Source organism: Pogona vitticeps, chromosome 4 (assembly GCF_051106095.1).
Source record: "Pogona vitticeps strain Pit_001003342236 chromosome 4, PviZW2.1, whole genome shotgun sequence".
Taxonomy (NCBI): Eukaryota; Metazoa; Chordata; class Lepidosauria; order Squamata; family Agamidae; genus Pogona; species Pogona vitticeps.
The window spans coordinates 121,585,681-121,610,318 of NC_135786.1; the positions used below are offsets into that span (position 1 = coordinate 121,585,681).

The 24,638-nt window shown below is 41.7% G+C and overlaps 1 protein-coding gene across 10 annotated transcripts in view; it reads left to right on the forward strand.

Moving 5' to 3' along the window:
- The window catches only part of TNR (tenascin R), a 618,967-nt gene that overhangs the window by 369,039 nt on the left and 225,290 nt on the right, over window positions 1–24,638 (forward strand). The window lies entirely within an intron of this gene.

Genomic DNA, 24,638 nt, shown 5'->3' on the forward strand with positions numbered 1-24,638 from the left:
GCTGTGCGCAGCCATTTCGGCTGTTCCGGCGGCCATTTTGGACCCGCCGACCAGCTGATCCATGGTCTCGCAGCGGGCGAAATGGCCGCGCACAGCGTTTTTGCGCCCTCCCCTCGCTTACCGAGGGCGCGAAAATGGCTGCTGGACCCGGAAAAGCATCACTGTACGGTGAGTTTTTGACCATTTGGAATGCATTAAATGCTGTTTAATGCGTTCCAATGGCTTTTTTTGGTCCGTACAGTGATGCTTTCACACAGCGAGGGTTAATCCGGAACGGATTAACCTCGCTGTGCAAGGCACCACTGTAATTGTTTTCTGTATGACTATCAATCTTTCACACCATTGTGGAGGAATTTTGGCCCACTCATCTTTGCTTCAGTTCATTGAAGGTTGCAGGCATTTGTTTATGCACAGTTAGCTTAAAGTCCTGCCACAGCATTTCAATTAGGTTGGGGTCTGGACTTTGACTGGGTGATAGCAACACCTTAATTCCTTTCCTTTTCAGCCATTCTGTTGCAGATCTGCTGGTGTGCTTGGGATCATTATTCTGTTCCATGACTGAATTTCAGCCCAGCTTGTGCTGTTGGACAGATCACCTCACATTTGACTCTAAAATGCTTGGGCATACAGAGGAGTTCATGGACAACTCAATGATTTCAAGTTGCCCAGGTCTTGTAGCTGCAAAACAAGCCCAAATCATCACTCGTCCACCATCGTGCTTGACAGTGGTATGAGGTGTTTGTTTTGTTTTTTTTTTCCAAATGTGTCACTGTGCATTATGGCCAAACATTTCCACTCTGTTCTTGTCTGTCCAAAGAAGTCTTATGTTTTATCCAGATACAAGTTTGCAAACGAAAGCTATGCTGCCATGTTCTTTTTGGGGGGGAAAGGTTTTCTCCTGGCAACCCTTCCAAACAAACCAGACTTGTTCAGTCTTTTTCTAATTGTACTGTCATGAATGTTAACATTTCATATGCTAATTGAGTCATGTAGAGTCTGAGATGTAACCCTTGGGTTTTTTGCAATTTTTCTGAGCATTGCATGGTTTGACCTTGGGGTGAATTTGCTTGGACATCCACTCCAGGGAAAATTAACAACTGTCATTAATGTTTTCTGTTTGTGAATCATCTTCCTCACTGTGGAATGATGGACTTTAAATCGTTTGGAAATGGCCTTATAACCCTTCCCAGATTGATGGGCAGCAATAATTGCTTCTCTATAATAATTGCAGATGTGTTTCCTCCTTGGCATTGTGTTAACACACACCTGAATGCTTCAGGCTGGCAAACTGCTAAAACTTCAGCTTTTATAGAGGTCGCACTTGCTGATGATCAGTTACTCAAGGGCATTTGATTATCAGCACCCAGCTCCTACTTAACCTCTTAATCCCTATGGAAGCAGTAAGGGTGTATTTAGTTTTTCACACATGGCTTCTCCATTTTGGCTTTTTAAAATAAATAAATAAATAAAAAATTCATGACACAGTGTAATATGTCATGTGTTGTTGTTCATCTGAAGTTGTATTTGCCTGATTTTCAGACCTGCAAAGTGTAATGATCCTGTCTCCCTAAAGAGAAAGATTGCGGTCAGGGAGTCCCTTTGAGTGCAAAACTACCACCTTTGTTTCCTGAGGTAGGTCCTCTAGGCCTCATAAGTGCATAGTAAGCCCAATATGAAGCCTGAACCTTAAAAGTCACCTTTGATTGCTTCCAAAGCAATAAAACATAGGCTTTGTGTTTCCTTAGAATGCACAACAGCCTCACCAATTAGGACAGTAGGACCTCATAACTTACAGTAGCAACTACTGTAAGAGAGTGGGTGATTCTGCTCCTTGAAATGCTTCTCTTGAGTACATGCCTTTGTCTTCCGGCCTCAAATCCTGTGTTATATTAAGTAATGAACCCAGATCCTTTCTCAGTGTGTGAGCCAGGACAGTAACTTTACCAGCTGATGATCTGGAGCGGAAATAATAAAGGATTGAGCTCAGTCCTAATTGTTACAAAGCACTATGAAGGGTTGATGGATGAGTACAGTTTAGCCATTGCTCTGGGAGATTGGTTGACCAAAATCTTTTTCTTCAAGGCTAGCTCAAACAAAGATATTTTTCACCCACTTGCTCTGACACTAAAAGCTCTGAGGTTGTGATAAAAAATTATTTAAGGTCATCCCCTGAAGCATTGCTTGATTAAGGTCATTTTAGTTCAAATTCCACAGGAGAATTGTTCCTAGATATGCAATTTAACTGGATGCTCTGGGGGTTTGGAGGGAGGGGGAGAAATCTTGGGCATTTCTAGGAATAGCGGCTGCTGTTTGGTTCCTATAAAAGAGGCAAGGTTTGTCCAGAAGCTTGTTTCAGCTCTTCAACAGACTCTTTGCATCACTGTGTGGCGCAAGGTGGTTCATACAGGTGACTATAGCCATAGTAAAATATTCTGTACATACATGAAGATCTTCTTTGCTTAGAGAAAATTTTATTGGAGGGATAGAAGAGAAGCAAGAGGTAAGCGGGTTGGGGTTGGGGGCTTAATCTTTTTCCTACCCACCAATTTTCATTCCTTTGTGAGCTATTTTCCTTTCTCTTTGGTTGCAAAACCTTTTTTCTAAATGTGCATTAGCAACCTTACAGACATAAAGTAGCTTGAGGGGGGTTGCAGTGCGAAAGTGGTAAGCAGGGAAAAGACAAGCACTCTATTCCCAGTGCCGTTTCACCTTCCCAGGTTGTTTACCTGAAATAAAGCCTTTTCGGGCATTTGACTCTCTACCAGTGGAGGTTGGTGACTCTCATTACAAGGTAGTGATAAATCCATTCTAGGTTTTAGTCAGAACTTTAAAGGAGCTATGCAAGGTCCTTGAGTCTTTGGGAGAGAATTCAGGACCTTGCATAACTTATATAAAGTTCAGATAAAAAGCAGGTGTGGGTTCCTCACCCCCACGAAATCAGAATAATGGGCCTCCAGTTCTGTTTACTGCAGTTGAACTGTACCATTTCCAGATAGGCCTGGAGACTCACCAAATGCTTATCAATGCAATATAGACTAGCTACACACAAAAAGTGAGAGGAAAGACTAGGCCCAGACTGGATTTATCACTTTGATTTTTTTAAAAAAAGTACAGTGGTGCCTTGCATAACGAGTGCACTGTTGAACGATGAATCCGCATTGCGATGTGGATTTTCCCATCGCTAATGCGAGGGCATGCTCGCATTACGACGGGGGAACAGGTGTTCGGTGGTTCCAAAATGGCCGCCGGACACCCAAAATGGCCACCGGAACACCCAAAATGGCCACCGGGACACCCAAAATGGCCACCGGGACACCCAAAATGGCCACCGGAACACCCAAAATGGCCGCCGGGACACAAAAAATGGCCGCCAGAACATGGGAAAACATCGGAGAACGGTGAGTTTTGGGCCCATTTGGAACCCATTAAACAAAGTTTAATGCATTCCAATGGGTTTCCCCGTTCCGCTTAACAATGTTTTCCCATAGCGAAGGTTAATCCGGAACCTCGCTATGCGGGGCACCACTGTACAGTGATGCCTTGCAAGATGAAAATAATTCATTCCGGGAGTCATTTCGTATTGCAAAAATTTTGTCTTGCGAAGCGCGGTTTTGCATAGGAATGCATTGAAATTTAATTAATGCATTCCTATTCATCTTGTGAAGCACGGCCATAGAAAAATTTGTCTTGCGAGTCACTAAAAAATTTGCGAAACACTTTCATCTTGCGAGTTTTTCTTTTTTTTTTTTTTAATTACATTTTATTATTTTTATAACATACATAACTACAACAAACAACAACAGGAATACCTACAAAGCAATAACATGTAAAACTAAAAAAACATACACAAGTGACAAAACTAACATATAAGCGGGGAGGTGTTTCTCATACCAGCTTATCTATTATGTAAATTCTGACTACAGAGATAATATATCCATGTGCATCTGCACATGTTATATTCCACATTGCTATTACATATATATAATTATCTAACATCTTAAATTTATAATAATTTTTTGAATTCTCTCATCTACATTTCCATCTATCTGTCTCTTATCATTTACCTTTCTCATGCATCACATTCTCATGTTCTCTTTAAATTTTCTTATCCAGCATAAAATCCACCCAGGCCTATTCATTCCTTGATAATCTCCATTCTTATATACAGTAAACTATGTATCTAATATTTTCAGCATAGTCATTCTTATAGTTCTTGTATGCTTGTATGCATATATATGCCTTAAAACCAACATCCAACATTATTATTCATCATCATTTCTAAGATCTATAAACCACATACACTTATCTAATCTTAAATTTCATATCTGGCCAAATTTGCTTATAGTATATTGATCATCTTGCTTTATCTATTAATTATATCTATCTTAAAACATTTTTCTATTATTTATTCAGCAAGTACCTTCCCCCTTTCTAGTTTCTATTTGTCAGCTCCAGTGTCATCCAGCCGGAATTGGCCTCATAATCACATATATTTAATATTTCCCTATACATGCCACCACCAAACAAAATATTTCCCAGTTTTAAAATGCCATCTGTAAAAAAATTTTAAAGCAATTTCTATGCGCTTGATTGATTTGATCCCAATATAGTCAGTGTTTAGATTTTGGAGCGAGATAGCATGTGACCTCTGATTGTAAATAGTTGCCCTGAGCTTTGCCCATCTCTCCCTTACATTTTTTCTTTTCAACACAGTCTTAAGATAAATTCTCCCTTTCCTGCCCCCTCCCCGTTTGTCTTTTTTGGTCATCCCTTGAGAAAAATGAGTCTTTTTCTTCTTTCTCTCTGACTCTGAGTTGTCTTCGCATCGTGCCAGTTGCTGTTTCTCCACAATTAAAGACTGTTCATTAATTATCTGGAATTCCCCCTTGCTTTCGATTTTTTCGTCCATAGCCGAAAAGATTCCTTTCAGGTCCAGTCTGCACTCCTCAATTTGTTTTCCCAAATGTCCAATTATATAGTTTTGAAATTCTTGTAGAAGTTCCTTGATATCATGCATTGCCAGTTGCGATGATAGCTCACCCCCACCTTCCATGGTCGTACCAGTCAACAGATTAATTACTCAGAATCTCCACATGATTTATTGGCAAGTCCGATCTTAAGGTCTTGTAAGGGGGGACTTCATAAACATTGTAGCCAGAAACAGAGTCATTGCAAAGTTATTTAAAGTTCTTAAGTCCTGACTTTACAGATTTATGGAAGGCCAGTTCTCTAGGAGGGAGGGTTGAGAGGAAAGGGGATAAGTTGGTTTCGTTTTCGTGCTGTGGCGTAGTAAAAAAAACCCTCCAGTATTAAGGCATTAACGATGTTATGCCGCTCTGAGGTCTCCTTTTCAAACGGCTTTCACATAGCAGATTTGATCTTTACTTGCTGTAGCTTGTCAGCAGATTAGATTAATTTCTATTCTGTAGTCAAGTAGAATTTTCCTCCCCTTTGCCGAGCAGCTAACTCACCAATCATGGCGACTTCACGAGACGAACTGCGTGCAGGAAGGGAACCTCTTCCAAAAATCAGACTGCCATCTGAAATTCGGCGGTTCCGAAGCTCCCACTTGCTGACAAGTCCACGCTCCTGTGGAACTTGCCCCCTCCTTCTCCGGGGGGGTCGTCTGTCTCGGAGTAGACCCAGGAGAATCCAGAGCACTAGGATTCCCCTGTTCTCGCTGTTCGTGGCTCCTCCCAGTCCCATCTTGCGAGTTTTTCGTTGCGCGAGGCATTCGTCTTGTGAGGCATCACTGTATCCTGTAAAATCTTAATCTTTTTATCTTCTCCCTCCACTGACAGTTGACAGGCATTGGACTGGGATCTACTGGTGGAGCTCTGGTAATCTGCAGTAGATCAGCAAGTGGGAGGAACAGGATTGCAGCTGGGGATAGAAAAATAAATCCTGTACTCAAAGAACACCTTACCACCTTGAACGGGTTCAGAACCGCTATCCATTATTTTCTTGAAATCATGGGAAATGGGGGGGGGGGTGCCAGAGGATTGGAGGAGGGCCATTGCTGTCCCTATCTTCAAAAAGGCCGAAAAGGAGGAACCTGGGAACTACAGGCCAGTCAGTCTGACATCAATCCCAGGCAAAATTCTGGAACAGATCATAAAGTGGTCATTGTGCAAGCACCTAGAAAACAATGCAGTAATAACCTTATAAGGAAAGGCTGAAATAATTGGGTATGTTTAGCCTTGAGAAAAGAAGACTGAGGGGTGATATGATAGCACTTTTCAAATATCTGGAAGGCTGTCATACAGAGGAGGGGCCTTTCTCAGCTAGTTCGACAGACCCAAAATACATCCTGATGGTGTTTACAGAAACACAAGGAGGCATGGACATCCAGCCCATCGATCAGCCTCCAGATTAGGTCTACAGCTGGGGCAAAGGAAAAAAAAGGCATTCCCTTGTCTAGAAGTAGTGGTGGAAAGCTACTGGATAAAAGAGGAAGTTCTACACACTCCTGTATCCACTTACTCAGAAGTAAGGAACACTGTGTCCAGAGCGAGGGGGTGGAGAGTACAAGCTTCCTGATGTTATCAACCTGTACTTCCCATCAGCCTCAGCCAGCAGAACCAATGCTGGGGAATGCTGGCACCTCCAGTCCAGCCACATGTGCAGGGCTGCACTATGCACATTCCTGGTTCTGAGGGATTTACTCCCAGGTGCATATGTTTAAGACTGCAGCTATGAGGAGAAAGGAGGAGGAGAGGGGCACATAGGTGAAGGCGAAGAAGGTCAAAGCAGCAGATTTTGTTTAAGGTCTACAGGATATGAAGAAATAAAAAGCATGTCAGAAGTACCTTTCTTTTAGCCCGGCATAACTAATTCAATCACATAAAAGTAACATCATGACCACCAGTCGTGTTTTTCATGGGTATAGATATAAACCATATGTAAAAGATTGAAATAATAATTGTCTGCCATGAAGCCAATTTTGATTTTTCAGAGTTTTCTAGGTAGAGAGTACAGTACTCAGGAGTGGTTTATCCTTCCTTCTAGGGGCTCCCTGGGACTGTGCAGCTTGCCCAAGGCCACACAGGCTGGCTTTTCTGGGATGCACAGTGAGAGCTGAACTCCCAACCTCTGGCTCCACAGCCACATATCTAATTCACTTATCTAATCCAGCTTCCTGATGTATAAGATTACAGATGGTCATTCAGAATTTTTTAGCTGCAATTAAAACATGCCTTTGAAATCTATTAGCAGGGTTTCCAAACCATTTTGTTCTGATTGCTTTATCCTAATGGCCTACCTTTAAACTGCACATGCGCCTGGCTGGTTATTTTTTTAGGGAAAGGGTGTTGTCCGTGGGTTTGTGCACAAAGCTGATGATTATGGGGGAGAGAAAAGCCCTCTTGGATGACAAGAGCAGGAAATGGAGTTTAATTACACAAGAAGGGTTAGGGAAATGGTTTCAGGGGGAACTGATTTGGGGTTGATTTTCCTATTATTTGGGGAAAGCTTATTAATTTTAGAGGAATGTATTTAACAATGATTTAGAGACATTAATTGGTTTGCCTTCTGTGAAATGGATGTTTATCCTGCAGCAGTAAACTGGGATTTAATATGTAGTTTTCCATTTAGATGCTTAGCATGAGGACAATCGTGTCCCCTTGTCTGTCTGCAGGATTTGGCATTCAGAGCCTGAGGAGAAGGAAGAAGATGTGGTGCATCCTGGCTCATTTTATAAGCTCTTTCTCTGCTGCCCAGAGTAGACCTTTGGTCTAGATGGGCGGGGTAGAATTCTAATAAAATAAATAAATAAAAATAAATAAATAAAGAAGAAAGAGAAACTGATATATGTGTTCTCTTCTCTTAGCCTTTGGTATTATGCCTCCATTCTCTAAAATTGATGTATGTTTTCTAGAAAATCTTCTACTTGTGTAACATGATATGTAGTCCTAGTCAACGAAAGAGAAATAGTTTAGGAATTGTCTGTGCATTTTTTAAAGAATGGCAGGAAAGTGAGCCCAGTGTAATTTGTACTTTGACTCATTTTCTATTCCATTTGCAGGCGATTTGTGCTTTCCAGTCATAGAATAGCTATAAGCTATCTTAAGTTAATATTACAGTGATGCCTCGCAAGACGAATGCCTCATGCAACGAAAAACTTGCAAGACGAAAGTGTTTTGTAATTTTTTGGGTGACTCACAAGACAAATTTTTCTATGGACGTGCTTCGCAAGACAATTTCCCCCTTTTTTGTTTTAAATTGCACAACCGTTAGTACTGCGATTTGCAAGACGAAAATTTCACAATATGATACAACTCGCGGAATGAATTAATTTCGTCTTGTGAGGCATCACTGTACATGTGCCTGGGCTTACTTAAATGTGTAGAGGTTTTACGAAGACTTGCCATAGCTGCAACACCACCAGCAAAGAACGTTACTGAGGAGAAAGCCTTACTGAAGCTTTGGGTGCAAAGCCCTGTTTCTATAGCTTTACATTTATTGTGAAGGCCTTATCCAAGCTCTGAGTAGCTGAGAATTTTTTTAAAAAAATTGTGCGGCAAGGCACTAAATGCATGGTGTGTGTGTGTTTACACCATGCAAAACTGAAGTCACTTTAGTTTTATTATTTTCACTTATATAAACAGCGACTGCTAATAATATGAAAAGTGAAGTGGAAAGTTCAAAAACCCCAATGACCCTAAACTCTGAACAAACCCATAGGCAGGACATGACAAGAAAAGTTATCCTCCCCCAAAATCTAGGGCTGAGGAATCTCTCCTGTCCAGACTATTGATCAAACTCCCCTTGCACACAAGACACCACACAATACTTGCCTGCTGCTCTCCGTATGGTCCACCACAGTTTTCTGGATGATGGAAATTATTCTACCACTTTATCCTAACATGTCACATGAAGTTGTCAATGTTGTAAGAACAGTAAGGCCAGAGGCTCTATGTATGTAAAGTTTAGAGGCCATGATGCCTCTTGCATGAAGCTTGAAGAGAACACTTCTCTGTGTTAATGTTGTCAGATTCCCAGTTTGAGGATTTTCTGTCACTCCATCCTGGAACGAGGTTCTAAGAAGCAAATCATGTGTGACACACACAAGAAAAATGCACAGTTTTGTTGCAGTCTGTGAATAACATTAGCAAAACACTGCACAATTATCCATTTTGGGAGAGCCTTATTTGCTAGCAAAGGGAGCGAGGTAGGGACTGTGTACAGTATTCACTTAAGGGATATTGACTCTGTTGTGATCTCTTTGACTCCACCCAAGGATCCAGACATCAAGGCATCTGAGCTTATGCATGTGTGTGTGTGAAAACTGCATTATACAAGAGTCTCCCCACCCACCACAAACCCTGACAGAATTTTTGGGGCTTTACTAAAATGAAACTTCTGGAGGCCTACCACCCAGGGTACTAATTTTCACCGCACACTGATGGCTGGATCTCTGTGTTCCACTGAGAAATGAAGCTAACTTATCCTGAGTATTGAAATAGAAAGACTTTTAGATTGGCAGGTCTGTTTGGCAGTATTTTTCAGGCGGTATTCTTTCCTGGTCTTGGCTGGAGAGCCGTGATATTTCCTGCTGGTGTCCCATGCATTTACTAATAAAACCCAATCCTGTTAAGCTTTTTAAATCACAGACAAACAGGTACAGTATGTTCTTGGTGTTACAATAGTGATTCCACACCACCAGGTTTATTGCTATGGTTTATACACCAGCTCTACCCTCCTCTTCTTTTTGCCATATTCTCCTAAACTCCCTGCTTCAAGACAGCTTGGCCTATTTAATTTTCCCAGTGCTCTCCCCCCCCCTTTTTTAGTTCAGAATGTACTTAAATTATCTTTCCATCTGCATCTCATTATTTATAAAAGTTTTTGCTGACAAAGCTATCAAAGAGCTAGACCTGACTGTTCCATAATCTATTTTGATTCGTACTAAGCCTGCAGTTTTAGAAAAGGGAAGAATTATGCAAGAGGCTCGTTTAAACACTGCAATGTTTGCTACTTATTAGTGATTAGTATTATAGTAAATTGTGGACCAATAGAAGAAAGCTAATGTGACTTCTTTTGATTTAACCTATTATAGTACAGTAAAGGAGCAAGGAAAAACTGTTCATTGTGAATAGTATAAGACAATGACAAAGTGTCAAACAACCAATTTTCCAACTGAAATTTGGTACTACATCATAGAAGTGTTGACCTCACAGGTCTGTCTTTCCCCCCAGTCCATGTCACTTCATCTCTAAATGTGTTGTGCCTTCTTTCTGTACTTATTTGCCTCTTTTTTTGCTTCACAGACATTCACAGCCTGTATATATTTTATCTGAGCTTCTGTGATTTGAAAAAGTTTACACAAAAAAAATGTATTTTCTCTCAAAACACACAATTCTTAGAGTATTTTCTCACATTTGTAAATATATTTTAAAGCCAATATTTGAATGCATACATGTGGGTGAATAAACGTGTTCCAATCCACATTTGTCTGGGGACAGGAAAAGGCAAATTTGGAAGATCTGGAGGCCTATTTCACCGTCCAGGACCTGCAACAGATTACACTCACCTCCACCAACATGGCTGCCCCACTGAAATTTGGTGGCAAAGCAGGAAAAACCATTAATTTTGGCACAAATGTCTTCTGGCTTTAATAGCCTTTCCTGTTTTACTGCTGGCATTTAGCTGCACAGTTCCCAGAGGTAACTAGGGATCAAACACAGTTTGTTTCATATTGCCCACCTCTAGTCTGGAAGGTGTATCAGATCAGTTCATATCAGAGGTTGCACATACTGCACAAAATGTCCCTCATCTACAGAGAGTCCAGACAGAATAAATTAGATGTTCCTTTTGCCAAAAAAGGGGGTGGGGGTGCTTTTTTCAACTGCTTGGATATCCTCACAATATTCCCATTTAAAGATTTAGAAAGAATAATCTTTCAGAGATCTAGATCTAGACTTGCCTAAACCCACTAAAACTGAATAATCTTAAATGCACTTGTATTTGTGACAGACTGTAGAAAGCTGTTTGTGGTCATCTAGAAAGCCCATAACTAGATGAGGTTTTATAGGGCCAAGTTCAAAACACTGTTCACCACTTTGAGTCTTATGGTCTTAGCATTTAGTAATCAAGATCAGACCTGTCTTGCTATATCTAGAATAAGAGAGGAAGTATTTCAAAACAAGTAGAATGGCTTTTAGATAAATTCAGAATATGACTACTGAAGGACTGAACTGGATATTAGAGATAACATGTAATCAGAAATTGAAATCATGTTAGCAGTCAAAAGACATGATTCCAGCAGACCGGAACAATTGCACTTTCAAGCAGTGCCTATGCTTACCTTATGGTAACTTATCATAAAGCAAGGCAAGATGTAGAAAGGTTGTGCTGTGACGGTAAGATGTCTTTCTGCACTTAAGGAATTCCTCCTCCCAATTATGTGCTTGCCATCTGTAATGTATAGTTTGAATCTGAAAGATGTGGGGAAAAATGGAGAGCAGAAATTGAGAAAGAGAAAGAAGTTTAAAGAAACCCTGCTATTGAGGTGAAAGGTGAAAATAGGGGGGAAATGGACCAAAGGATGGAAGATACAGAAGAACAATGTTTGTTTCTCATCCCACCAGGTCAAAGAGCAGAGTGACAAGAATGGTTTTCTGCCTGTCCATTTTCAATTTTAATGCAACCTATATCAGGTTTTGAAATACATGGAAGGAAAAACCAAGGAATCCTTTCATTTGTATTATGTGTCAATGTCATAGCAATTGCCAAGAGAGAGAGAGAGAGAGAGAGAGAGAGAGAGAGAGAAAGAAAGAAAGAAAGCATTTTTCATTGGAAATTCCATTGTAAGCCTAAAAATTTGCATTGATAGGGAGAGTTTAGAAAATGGACTCCTGCCTGCCAAATCTGAGTTTAGTTGCTGACATCTGCTCCATTGTCAATATACTGTATGTACTTCTAAAACTGTCCAGAGTATTTGTTATCATTAAAGAAAGAAAAACTGGTGTTGCTGACTAGTTTCCTCTCAGGGAATTGTGCCCAGGCATTGCCATGCAGAATTGGACCATTCAGCATAGTAATGCTGATGATGGACAATGATGACAGCAGGTGGCCAGGAAACCCAAAAGGAGAATGGATAAATTCTGGCCATCCACTGTAGTTGCCAGCATCTTGCCAGGAAAGGTGCACTGTTTTTGGAAGTTCTTTTTAGCTAAAGCATTAATAAACTTTCTTCAATTAATTTGTCTAATCCTTTAATGAAACGTTGTACTTGTGGATGGGAGTTCCATAAGGTAATCTTGCCTTGCATGAAAAAGCCCTTTCCTTCTGTCCTACTGAATCTCCTGCTGCTGCTCAGCCTCACCTGAATGACCTCCCCCAACCCCACTTTTTCCAATGCTATGGGAGCGCAGGAATGATGTCTTTGTTTCTGCTTTCACCACACGTTTTACCTTCCCAGGTAAAAAGCTAGATTAACCTATCTGACATTTACCAGAATGTTAACAGCCTACTTTTCCCTTTCATAACTCAGGATACAACTCAAATCATTCACTGTCTGTAAAAAGACACACGCCGTTTGTGTCAAAGCATACCCTAACTGGCTGAATCAGAAAAGAGCAGTTATTACTGCAAACTCTATATACATTATTTATCAAATGAAGTCTCTGCAGCAGGAATACAATTTATTTTCCCTTACAATCCCTGAAACCATCCTGCCTTCCCTCCACTTTATGCTGCTGTTTCAATAGAAGATGAAAGAAATAATTCACAACATCTTTGAAGAAGGGGCATTGCTCTTGCAGTGTTCACAGCTCCTCAGAGCAAGGTGACACTTCTGTCCAAAGGCAGCCCGTGAACCAAGATGGGTTTTGGGGGAGCCCCTTGCAGAAACAACCAAACACCGAGGAGGCCCCCTATTCCAGCTCTACCCAGGGGATGTGGCAAGAGCTGCAGAAATGAGGCTGTAATAAGCACAGGTCTTCCAGGTGGAGGAAGAGAACACCATGGCATCTGTTTTAAAACCAAGCCAGTGAAGCACATTACAACATCCATCAAACTAAATATACTTTATTTTCATTAGACCAGCTCCTCAGTGCAGATGAGAAAGTAAGCAAGCAGCTTCTGTCCTATATAACATATGTGATAACCACAGATGCATTTCCTTACCACCTGGAGAGCTCATTCAAGTACCACAAGGGCTGAGGCACAATATGTGGCACTGGTTTTGTGAACATTTTAGTGAGTGGAAAGGAAAAGTCTCTCCCTTTTGGTGGTTTGTCAGCTGTCCTTATGAAAATGTGTGCTTCTTGACTTAACCGACCTCGTGGATACTCAGCAATGTCACTCCATAGCCAGATCTCATTGGTGACTGTTGTGATGTCCTGTTATTATATTCACTTATCTGATCCCTGTTTGACGTGGTGGCGCCAGGGACGTGGTGGTGCCAGGGACATGGTGGCACTGCGGGCTAAACCGCAGAAGCCTTTGTGTGCTGCAGGGTCAGAAGACCAGCAGTCGTAAGATCGAATCCACGCAACGGAGTGAGCTCCCATCGCTTGTCCCAGCTCCTGCCAACCTAGCAGTTCGAAAGCATTCAAATGCGAGTAGATAAATAGGTACCACCTCAGTAGGAAGGTAAAAATGGCGTTCCCTAGTCACGCTGGCCACGTGACAAGGGAAACTGTCTTCGGACAAGCGCTGGCTCTACGGCTTGAAAAACGGGATGAGCACCGCCCCCTAGAGTTGGACACGACTGGACTGAAAATGTCAAGGGGAACCTTTACTTTTTAATCATGTAAGTGTTTACTTCAAGGAGGGTGGAAACATTGCTGTTAGAAGAAGAAGAAAAATAAAACAGCAGGCAGGGGAAACAATGTCACTAAACAAGATTATTTGCATTTTAGTCTAAATGGGAACAATGCCACACCCTCCCAATATCTAATACCTGGCATCAGAACAGAACAAATAATGTTCTCTCAAAACCTGACTTCTTGAAAGTATACTTGGAAGGTATAACTACAATGCTGCAATGCTACATTCATCCATATAGTCCCACTGTTTCTTAACAGGAGACAGAAGGGTTTGAATGTGGGAGGATCTGTATGCAAAGCACATGTTCCACCACTATGCTATGGCTCCTTTCTTTCATTTTAAAGATACAGTCCTCTGGATTTCTCCTGCAAAATGACTTTGACTTATCACAGCACCTCAGACTGAGGGGCAAAGCACCTCAACTTCTGACAGCTGTGCTTGTTGAGCATGTGGAGCCAAAGTGGCACTCCTGTAGGTCAGCACTTCTCCGGAGAGTGAGTACGAAGGCATCTCATCTGGGAGATCTTCACTGCTAAACTTAATTCCACATTTACTTCTGCAAGATCTTGCTGGATTTGCAACCAGATGTAAAAAAAAAAGGCTTTCAAAAAAAAAAAAAACCCTGCCTGGCGTTCAATGAGTTTTCTTCAGTATTAGCTGCCAGCCAGATCTAATAGCACAAGCTGCACTTTTCCGCTCTGTTGTCACAGAGAATCCTTGAAATACTCTCACTTCAGCTTACCAAATAGGGGGGGAAATGATTAAAGCCTGGAAAAAAAGAATTGTATCTTTGGCTCCTTACTGTGGGGTGGGGATTGGAGAACAGCAGGCAGGCCTTACCAGATATGAATTCATCATCTTTATGCCAAGAAGCAGAAAGCATCTCATGCAGAAGGAAACATAACCTCTTAGTTAGTGGACTTCCTTACTTCCCTGTCATTCTGTGCCACCTACAAAGATGCTGAACTCTTCCTAATTTACACCTGCAAAAAGAGCATTGTGGTTTAGGACTGCTCTTTGTGTTTCCTGGATATTTTTGTGTATTCATTTTTATCAACATCTTAAATATTTCTCTTGAAATTAAAGTACTGGCAAAGTAATAGGATTTCATGAGTTTTTACAGAAATGAAACAGCTATTTATTTACCAGAAATGTGGATAGAATCTATCATGGCAAAACAAAAAACCTGAGATTTATTAGAGGTATGCAATAAAATGGATTCATACACTTGAAAACTATATATAAAGGGAAATAATGTTATAAAGCTATATGTCAGCCATTTTGGGGCATGGATCAGGGTCAGGCCTACGTCGTGTGATCACCAGGAAATCAATCACACCAGACGGTGCCACGAGTGGTCCTGTTTGCGATCTATTTCCTATGTGATCACATCCTAAGAAATACATTTTGAAGTGCATAACGAAGTTCTTAACATAGTCTCTCACTTTCTTGGCAGAAAAGTATTTTTAAGCAAGGAATTAGGACATCTTATAGTTGTTTCTACTTTTATCCTGTACAGTTAATGGAACACCAAAATAAGTTATATTAGTATAGTTATCACTATGCTTGGAATGCAAAAATCTCTCAGTTCTGATTTCATTACATTTCTTCCAGTGGTACTATCATATCATGTTGCCAGAGTTTTGTGTTTTCTTTTTGCACTGAAATTTGGGTGCATTTTACTGTATTTTTCCTAATGCAGACATTGGTTTGTGTTTTTACCTAAGTTACGGATGTTTTCTGCTTAGACTAAAAAATTTTGTGTGTTTTTCTTAATTATAAATGCTATTGCTTGTTTACTTGCTTGTTACACTTTTCCACTGTGCCATCTGCCCTGGGGCCACACTGGGCGGTGAACAACTGAGAACAAAACACAGTTAATAATCATAAAACACCAACATAACAAATTGATGTGATGTCATAAAATAAAATAAACAACAGAACAAAGGATCAAAAGATAACTACGGTAAATTAAATTAATCCACGAATAAAAGTCAAAAGTAATAAATGTTAAATATTAAAAACAAGCAGCGGTGACTTGTTAGAGGTTTGCATTGTTTAGTGCATTCCTTCATACCTCTTAAATGCCTTGTAAGCCTTACAAATGCACAAAATTCTTGGGAAAAGGTGCAATTCTTCTTTCAGTGAGTCTTGGGAGATGCAAAAGCACTACTCTTGTCAAATTCAGTAAAATTTGTTCCTACTTTTTTATATATGGGGGCACTTAGAAAAGAGAAACACTCTCTGCACTCACAGCCAATGTTCTCTCCACTCATACAGCCACCGGAAGCATAAATATTTTGTTTTTAGTGCTGTTTCAACATAAAGTATACAAGACACTGTTCAAAGAAACAGAGCAACACAGTTTCTGCTTACATATCTCTAGTCTCATGGTTGTATTCAACTAGAGATGAGGGTATTCTTATTTGTATTCGCCACTCTTCGACCTCGCAGCAAGGTTTGTCCTTCTGCCACGAGTGACAGGCAGTTCTCGTGCTGCAGAGTGATTGCTGGAATCACACCACCCAAGTGTGTGGCAGATTCCATGGGGCCGGACCCTCGTTAACGCCACCTGTGCAGGGATATTCATATTTGTATACGAAAACCCCCATCTCTAGTTGTGACACAAAAGAAAGAAGCAATGTCACAAAAGGGTGACTACTGGTTCTTTTGTATCCCAGGAAGAACAACATTAAACAGCAAAGAACCTCACAAGACCCATTAATATATGCAAAAATAAATATAGCTTATTACCTATTGATTACAATTCTAAATAAAGGGGTTTCATGCGTTCAGCACATTCACACCACCTACATACTCACCAAAGAGAGAGAAGAATTCTTTATTTGCATTGTCCAAGTTCCAAAGAAAGTAATTAGTTCCAAAAGCCTTTTGGTCTCAGCAGACAGACAGACAAACAAACTAATGTTTTTCCAGACCCATCTTCTTATATTCTATTTAGGCAGTTTTTTTAGTAGAGCATGCGCAGAAGAGATTCCTTTGTTTCAGATTGCTCGCTGGGCATGCGTGGTAGAGATTTCTTTAGATATATAGTCTTTATGACTCATTGTGAAGTATAGAATGTTTAATATATCTTCCATCACTTAGTGGACAGATTTGTTCAGGAGGATCCTCGTAGCAGGCTGCTTAACCTTCGAGTTTGCTCCACCCCCTCAGCAGATGGTTTTTGTCAACTTAGTTCAAAACATTAACAATTCAAAAGTTGAATCTCTCACAATGAGGGCTTCTAGCTAGAAATACAAAGCCCCATAGTTCCTCTGGGTTTTGTTGGTCTCCATCTTTTGCGTCCTAATTCTCTCTCTGGTTCTTCACCTGATTCAGGCCAAACATGCACAGACCTGACAGCAAGGGCTGGCGAAACCTCTGTGGGACCCCTAAAAATGAATAAACAGCCAGCTTTCAAGCTAAAGCACTCTTCCTTAGGCTGTGTGTGAGACCTGGGGCGAGAGAGAAGATGCTCTCGCTGGAGTGCTGTCCTTTGTGTCAAAGACAGAAAGGGAGGTACAAACCTCACCAGTATCCGAGCCTAGACGAACTGAACAATGGGGTACTGATACCTGGAAGAGAGAATTGCGCAGGTAAACTGTAGCACTTCAACCCTCAGCTGAATTGGCGGAAATCAGGAGAAAAAAGAGGGTGGAGATTGAGGCGGGGATAGCAGATATAAAAGTAAGGGAAGACCCGATACCGGGGGCCTGGGAGATGGTATGGGTACAAGACCCATGGACTGGAAGGTGGGAGAGGCTGTGAGTGCCAAGGGAAGAGGCCAACTACCGATGCTGAAAAGGGATCCCCCCAAAGACTGTCCTACTGGGGTGAAACTGAGGCTCAGGAGTGGAGGAGGAAATTAATGGAAGAAAAGGAACTTGTAGAAAGGGAGGGGAGGGAGTGCCTGGCATGGCGAATGGAGGAGGCAAAGAGGAGAGCCTACCAGATGAACCTTGGTCCCCCTTCTACCCGGCCCAAGATATCGGATGGACTGACCAGACAGAGGATGAGATCACTCCCTTCCTGGATGGACAATTCAGAGAGGTACTGAGAGAAGAAGGGCGGCTGGCCAGGTTCCTGGAATGATAACGACATGAACCCATTTTTGAGAGATGCATGGGCACCCCTGTTGGACCCATTGGTGACAGGCGACAAGTTGTGGAATACAGTGATGCCTCGCAAGATGAAATTAATTTGTTTGGCGAGTCGTCTTGTGAAATTTTCATCTTGCGAGGCATGGTTTCCCGTAGGATTACATTGAAATTGAATTAATGTGTTCCTATGGGCGAAAAAAGTCAGAAATAAAAAAGTCAGAACAAAGTCACTTACACTACCAGGTACTGTAGACTGAGCCCCGCTCCTCACGGTGCTGGGCAAGCCCCAGGAAGCCTCTGAAAGCAGTGCTTGCTGTGGGGGGGGGCACCCGTGGCCAGTGCTGCTTTCAGAGGTCCCCCGCCAGTCCTAGCACCATTGGAGGACTGGCGAGGAACCTGTGAAAGCGCTGCTGGCTCCCTGCTCCCTGCCCCCTGCCTCTCAGCTGTTCAGCGCTGGGTCTCAGAGGCTTCCTGGGGCTTGCCCAGCACCGAAAAAGACAGGGGGAAAGCACCATTTTTGAATTTCCTGCCCTTTTCCCCTGCCTTTTTCCATGCTGGGCAAGCCCTGGGAAGCCTCTGAGACACAGTGCCGAACAGCTGAGAGGTGGGGGCGGAGAGTGGAGACGACCACAAAATGGCTGCTGCCTCTCAGCTGTTCAGTGCTCTGGTCACACAGCCCTGGCTGTTCCGGGGCTACCAAGGCACCATGAGGAGCGGGGCTCGGTCTACAGTACCTGGTACTGTAAGTGACTTTGTTCTGACTTGTTTTTCTGAGTTTTTTCGCCCATAGGAACGCATTAAATAAATTTCAATGCATTCCTATGAGAAACCACGCCTCGCGAGACGAAATTTTTTTCCTCTTGCGAGTCACCAAAAAACTTGCAAGACGCTTTCGTCTTGTGAGTTTTTCGTTGCACGAAGCATTCGTCTTGCAAGGCACCACTGTAATTGTTTGAATACCCCATTAAAACTTTTTCCTATTTCAAAGTTAAAAGAGACTCATGAAATTATTGTAAATTGAACCCTCACACTGTGTACCAAAAATTCTGTGGATAGTGCAAAAAGGAAATATAAATATCGTAAAATAATGAAGTTTGAAGGGGCCTATAAGGCCATCGAGTCCAACCTCCTATTCAATGCAGCAATACAAATAAAAGAATATCTACCAGGTGGTTGTCTAAATTTCTCTTGAATGCCTCTAATATTGGAGCACTCACCACTTCTCAAGATGGTTGGTTCCATTTCTGTACAGCTTTAAAGTTTGGAAGTTTTTTTCTGATAGTTCACTAATCAAGGCTGACGTCTTCCATTAAGGAAGCAATACTCAGTGGACATCCTGGCTAAGTCCCTTTGAGGGGCAAAATAGAGGCTTGCCCTCGAGGAAGTCCACCCTCCGAGGAAGAGATCTGCTTGGGTGCTCCCCCCCCCCCAGTCCCTGTAAAGACTATGATGTTTCTGCAGTAGCTTCTCCTCTACATTGGAACTTGGAACTTTGGGCAGGGGGTAAAGAGGTATGCTGGGGTGCTGGTAGGTGGGGAGTAAGAAGCTGTAGATTCAGAAGGCAAAACATGGCAGAAAATACATTTGGACCTGTCCTGAAGCACATTTAAAAGGCGTTGCTTGAGGGGAAAACACACGTGGCAGGGGGATTGTTCTTTCGATCTGCTGGACAGAACCCAGCTGGGCTAAAGACAAATCAAACTTAGCTCCACAATCTGAGTGCTCTGTCCTTTCATACAAGATTGGCTTTTAAGAAAGGTGTAGTATTATTATTATTTTTTTGGAAGTATTGTAGCTGTATTACCTTCACAGAGGAAAATTCACATATTTCGAGCTCAGGCTGCTGCCGCGGAAGATACAGGGTACTGAATTCTCTGCCACCATTAATAAAACAGATTATCTTGCCTCAGAATTCTAATCACAGTATCATAAGGACTATGGGTCCCAGACTGATGAAACCTTATACTGAAAGTTTTAGTGTACAGCTATAGCATGACAAAAAACATCAGAAGTTCTGCTACCAAATAACTGAGATTGCTTCTTCAAATATAGTTTTCACTTGCTTGAATCCATTTTTGTGAACTCATAATCTACTTTCCGTTTTTATTTTAGAGAAATAAGCAGCTGTTTCAGTTCTATAAAATAGTCATTGAGGCTTATTATTATGCCTCTGCTGAGTCTTCAATGGAAACAACTAACATGCAGATATAAAGGCAGGTATAAAAAGCAAATATAAAAATGACTGGAAGTCACAAAGACTTGTAAGGTAATAGGTCGTACTTCTGTAGTTGTAAGCCTTCCATTGTTGTTCTAATTACAAAAAATGATGCCTATATTTCAGTTTTAATTGACACCTAGAGATTTTGGCTACCATTTCTGATTTTTAAATTTCCATCTTGTCAACTGCTGGATAGCTCAGTGGTTTGGGTATCTGGCTAGAGAACCAGAGATGTGACATTTTATTTCCCACAGTGCCTCCTTGACATGTTCTGGACTCAGTGAACTATACATTACATTATCATAACACAGTTTCACAGTTTGTTCCTTTCATATATCCAAGTGCATCTTTTAATTGCCTGCAACTAATATGTTTAGTTTCGTAACACATTTGGTACATATTTTGTTGCCCAAAATCAAATTCAATTGGCCACATTTTTAAAAAATCCAGTTAGGAAGCTCCTGAAAATATCTGGGATTAATGTTACGTTTAATATAAGCCAAGATGTCCAATACCAGCTGTTTAATATCACAGGCCCTCACAGTCACATTGTCCAACCATTTCACAGTGGAATAAAAATCACAGAATCATTGTAGGGTTGGAAGGGACCTTAGAGGTCTTCTAGTCCAGCACTGAAAAAGGGTCCAGGTAAAGGTAAAGGTCCCCCTTGACAATTTGTCCAGTAATGTCCTACTCTAGGGGGTGGTGCTCATCCCTGTCTCCAAGCCGTAGAGCCAGCACTTGATTGAAGACAGTTTCCATGGTCACATGGCCAGCGCAACTAGACACGGAACACCGTTACCTTCCCACCAAGGTGGTACCTATTTATCTACTCACATTTGCATGCTTTCGAACTGCTAGGTTGGCAGAAGCTGGGACAAGTGACAGGAGCTCACTCTGTCACGAGGATTCGATCTTGCGACTGCTGGTCGTCCGACCTTGCAGTACAGAGGCTTCTGTGGTTTAACCTGCAGCGCCACCACATCCCTTGAAAAGGGGTCCAACTTATCACCAATTTGCAATAGCGGTAGTAGTAGCAGATGAACACTGCTCAATGCTACTTGTAAATGTATATATACCTCCTCAAAGATGATAGGCCCAGACTGACTTGATATGGCAGAGACTAGAAACCTATATCGAAAAGTGCTTAACAGCTTTCCTCAACTCTTATATAGTCATAGGGGGTGACTTCAATGCCAGGATGGGAGCTAATGACACTGCTTTCTATGCAGTTTATCATCTGTGTCTCCCTGAAATCTTGATACACCAAATGTGTGCTGTGCAATAGATAATATTAGTAATTGTGCAGGGCTCCAGCTAGCTCAGATGGGTCACTGACTAAACGTGTAAATGGAAACACCCCGGGAGATAACTCAGGAGAGTTCACATATTGATCAGGAAATAGGATGAGCACCATTGATTATTTGGTAATCAGCAACAATTTATTGAGCTCTATACATAAACTGGAGATAGATTGCAAGCTGGATAGTGATCATCTTCCTTTAATTCTGTACTTCAGGGTTCTGGTTCAATGCACTCGTATAAAGGATATTTTGCAATTAAATCCTGAGATAACAACTTCTACCACTAGAATTAAATGGTCGGAAAAGATTGAGGCCTTTTTTAAAGAAAGACTGTATAATATTTTAACAGTTTGCCCAAATAGACATGGCTGTCCAATCTTTTCTGGAAAACTTCCAGCGAGGGGGCATCCACAATATTGGGAGGAAAACTGTTGCACTGCTTAATGGTTCTCACCATCAGGAAATTCCTCCTTATTTCCAGGTTGGATCTTCCTCTGACAAGTTTCCACCCATTGGTTCTTGTCCTACCCTCAAATGCAATGGAGAGTAAATTGATGCCCTCTTCCCTGTGACAACCCTTCAGGTATTGGAAGACTAGTATCATGTCTTCTCTTCGTTAAGCTAAACATACCTAGTTCTTTTCAGTCGTTCTTCATAGGCTTTAGCCTCCAGTCCCTTTATCATCTTTGTTGCTCTTCTCTGCACCCCTTCCAGGATCTCAGAGTCTTATTTTGTTTGGCATGACCTGTTCTTAACTAACTCATGCTGGCTTCTACTAACCACCTTGTTGCTTTCTAGGTGCTCACAAATCTGCTGCTTGATTATTTTTTCCAAGATTTTCCCAGATATTGATGTCAAGCTGATTAGTCTGCGGTTTCCTGGATCTAGTTTTCCCCCCTTTTTGAAAATTGGAACCACATCAGCTCTTTTCCAATCCTCTGGCCGTCTGCTCATGCTCCAGGACCTTTCAAAGATTTCATTCAGTGGTTCCGAGATCACATCTTCCAGTTCTTCTTGTACCCCCAAATGTAAACCATCCAGTCCAGGAGACCTGAACTCATTCGAAGCAGCTAGGTGTTCTTTTACCACTTCCTGACCTATTTTGACCTGCTTCTCTCTACTGTCTCCCAAGGTGCTGCTTTTTACAGGGTGGGCCAATTTTTCCTTTTGCGTAAATACAGATTCTAAAAAAGAATTAAGCAGTTCCGCTTTCTCCCTGTTGCCTGTCACCTTCTTGTCATCTTCTCCCACTAGTGGACCAACCAGTTCCTTGACTTTCCTCTTGCTCCTTTCGTGCTGACATAAACTGTGTGTGTATGTGTGTGTGTGTTATTTTTGGCATTAGGAGGTGGTCCACCAGGACACCTAAATCCCTCTCACAGGTACTACTGTCGAGACAGGTACCACCTATCCTATACCTGTGCATCCCGTTTCACCTGCCTAAGTGCAGGACCTAACTTTTCCTGCCACTGAACTGCATCTTATTGGATAGGGCCCAGTGTTCAAGTCGGTCTAGATCCTTCTGAATGTTGAGTCTATCTTTCAAAGTATTTACAAACACACACACCCAGTTTTGTGTCATCTGCAAATTTGATGAGTGCTCCTTCAGTCCCCTCATCCAGGTCATTTATGAAGATGTTGAAGAGCACTGGGCCCAAGACAGAACCTTGAGAGACCCCACTGCACACTTCCTTCCACGCAGATGTGGTTCTATTGAGGACCACACGTTGAGTGTGGATGGTCGGCCAGCTGCAAATCGATCTGGTAGTTGCCCTGTCTATCCCACTTTGTTTTATCTGACACAGAGGTAGGTTGTGGTCTACCTTATCAAATTCCTTATTGAAGTCTAAGTATACTATATCCACTGTCAAGTGAACACTGTGGCTCTGAGGACAAGTTTACACTGTTAAGTGACTGGCATCAGCTATTAATCTGCCATTCTTGGTACATGACTCACCCTAAAGTGAGTCACAAACTGATAATATTTGCTTGATGCAGCAAAAAAATGTTTAAAAACCATTCTTGCAAAGAAATTCCTTTCAAATCGCCTCAAAATCGGGGAAATCTCCCAGACTACCTTATTTGTTCTAAACAAGATACAAAGGTATATGAGGCAGACTCAGCAGGAAGAAGTGCATCGTGTCTCAAGGGAATAGGGCAAGGAGAGAATAAATATTGTATCACCTTGCTCCTATGCGTTTGAATGGTGATGTTGCTAACATACACAGTTATCTGGTACAGAATATGAATTTACCCAGCTTGTAATACTGAGATGACTTACAAATTGAGCTGTCATTTCTTTGAGAAGTTTTTCTCTGCCCCTGAATGTAAACAAGATTCTGAATGTAAACAAGATTCTCTGTCTGCAGAGGATGTTTTATTTCATGTTTGTTTCTTGTCCCACTCCTGGATCTCAGTCACACCACAGACAGAACTAAGCAAATGTGCTGAAAGGAGTGCTTTATTTTAAACCGTGGCTTACCACTAAAGCAGCAGTTTTTTGCTCCCTAATTTTCAGAGGAGATGGTGAAGGATGAAACTTCACCTGCTACATTTGGGCACCCCACATCACTTCCATTGAAGGCATAGGAAGAGGGAACGCAAAGAAGTCACTGGCTGATAGTCTGTGCTAGGATGAGAGCTAGAAACAGAGAGGGAAGAAACTGGGTAATGATAGCAGAATTCTCAGCAGTTTTCAAACCAGTTAGCAGAATCCGCAGATTCCAAGCAAAATCTATCCACTTATTGACCATGTTGCCTCGTATTGCCTGCTTTGGCTGAAAACAACTTTCAGATTTCTCAGGCATGTTTTAGCCATGCTCCTGGGAATGCATTAACTGAAGTTGCCATGAAATGAACCTTATGCGAAATATGTTATCTCCTTGCCACTGAGCTATTATTCCTACAACGCAAAGGTACAGCTGTAAGTCTATTGCATGAGAACCTTTTTTTGGCTTGAGATGTTAAAGATTGGACTTCCACAGACAGCACATGCACTTTATCATTGAATTCTGGTTCCTCCATTTCTCTCCTGAATGATGTCCCCTGACAAGCCTTCCCTGCTGCCAAATTCCAAAGTGTGCAATTCTGTGAAATGTCGGGTTAGCTGAGGCTTCAGCAGGCCTAAAGGGATTTCACAAGAAACGTAATTACACAAAGCAGAACATGCAACTAATGTGACAAAAGTCCCTTATTTTGTTAAAACAAAAAGTCTGCCAACCATTTGGCAGTTACACTTAC